Below are 2,374 nucleotides of genomic sequence, written 5' to 3' on the forward strand. Positions count from 1 at the left end.
CAATTCAATGAAAGGGTATGAATGGTGTTAGATTTTTCACCCCATTTTTTTTGGAATGAGGACAATAACCAACAACTCTATTATTTTATTGTATATTATAGATGCAATAAACTTAAAGTCAGGGTTATTTATACAGTGTGATCATGTCGAGAATTGTAATATATAGTCTATATATAATATAGACAGAAGACAAAAACAATTTGCTTGATAAATATGGTAATGCTATATTAGAAAGTTTAATGAGATACCTACATATAAGACATGTTATATTTAACGGAAAATGTATAACTGGTTTGATTATTATTAGGCTTTAGGTTCATTTTAATGTCAATGACAGTCATTTGTAAATATATAAGAAAAGTCAGGGTTAAGTTCTAATTGTACTTATGTTTTAATAGATTAGACTATACCTTGATCCGCGCGACCGGGCGAGTATTTAATTTTTGTTTGTATTTAATAATATATTTGTAAATGTAGTCATATTTGTAAATGTAAATGTTATATTTGCATTTAATTTTATATTTTAGAATTTTAGAGTAAAATGTATCACCGATATTGGGTATTATATAAAAAATATAACATTTATATAATTAGATCCATGTCTAAGATATATAGCGAACAATTTTTTAAAAGATAAAAAGTACGAAAATAGACAATTTTGAATTAGCATGCTATTTATAAATGATACATTAGCTATAATATTTGTAAGAAAATAAAATGATTGTTAAATTTCTATCAAATTTGGAACATATACAAATTAAGATTTAAATTTGTAAGAAAATAAAATATAAATATAAATTTATGTAACTGATAAAAAATTATAAATGAGCTTAAGTTTGTGTACATTTAAACCATGACTTTGCGGATGTTTGTTTTTATTTTTGTAAAATAATTATTTTGTCTAAGTGATAGTATATATTTTAAAATTTTACCTGTGTTAAATAATTATTTAATAACATTTATAAGAATAATAATTTATAGTTTATATTTTTTTAATTTAATTTTGTCTTGTAAACCGTCAATTGTATTACCACCATTTTTAGAATATGATCCTTGCATCTATACAAATGTTTTATTTTGTTTTTTTTTTGTGAATAAAAATTTTACGATAATGTCTAATAAATTATTTTATATACATGGTAAGTTGGTAAATAATTATAATGGTGCATGTAATATATTTATATTGGTAAGAAGAAGAATTTGTTCAAAAAAATGAAGAGTAACGTGAATTGTGGGGGAGAATGAGACCAAATGTAACTTATATTGTTACATAAATATTTTGTATATATTATTGATATTCATTAATGTTTATAATATTAATATGAAATAGATAAGTTAAAAGATTTATATTGAATTGATTGTGAATTTAATTTAGGAAATATTTTATTAATTTTGAAAAAGACATGGAAAGCATAGAAGTAGAAGTAATTATTACTTCATTAAGTTTAGAAAAGACAAAAATTACTTAAAAATAGGTTCATTGTTATAAATCATGGAGTGGATTGCCATTAACCAGACCCGGTCCAAGACCGGCCCAATACCTAGAAGATGGAGAGATGGCCGAAGCCTAGAGAGAGGAGAGAGAGAGCCGACTTTAGGAGAGAGAAATGCGGCCACAAAGCTTGGAGAAAAAGAAACCATTTTCTTTTCCTAGTAGATGTAATCTTTCCATTATTATGTATTAGTAGTTTTCCTAATCCTAGTGAGTTTAGGTTTTTGGATACTTTCCATTTATCTTCATCTTGTAATCCTTATATAAAAGAACCACCTTGATCATTAATAAAACACGGAAATATTCAGTCTCTAAACTCTCTATTTACAACACGTTATCAGCACGATAGACTCCAACCCTGAGACAAAACCTAACCTAAAATCCGTCACACATAAACCCTTAATCAGGCGTAACTTAAAATCGATCTATCTCTCAAACCCCGAGGAACCAGACGACGAGCCACATATCAAATTGAAGCTCTTAACGAGACAAATCTATCAGCTCAAAACATTCGTTGATTCGATCTCAGACGCGTCCACACTCGCAGAAACAATACGCGGCGCCTTCTTGATCTTTTGGAACCCTAATCCGAACCAACAAGATTTTCTAGCCAAATTCAAATCCTGTGAAAGATAAGTTTATCATACCTTACTTGTTTGATGATATCTTGTTCAGATTATGGTGTTCATGTAATCTAATACTCCTTGTTTTTATTTCATGAGCTGAAAGGAGTTGGTGCAAAGATCTAATCCCGAAGAACCCTAACTTGTTCTTGCTTCCGTTCCGGCTTGCAAACACCCGATCAGCTAAAGCCCTTAAGCGTTCCTGATCCTAGACATTCGCAGTTTCATGTTCCAACAGAGCCAGCCCACGTTCGCATCA

This window comes from Brassica oleracea, chromosome C1, assembly GCF_000695525.1.
Source record: "Brassica oleracea var. oleracea cultivar TO1000 chromosome C1, BOL, whole genome shotgun sequence".
In the NCBI taxonomy this organism is placed as follows: domain Eukaryota; kingdom Viridiplantae; phylum Streptophyta; class Magnoliopsida; order Brassicales; family Brassicaceae; genus Brassica; species Brassica oleracea.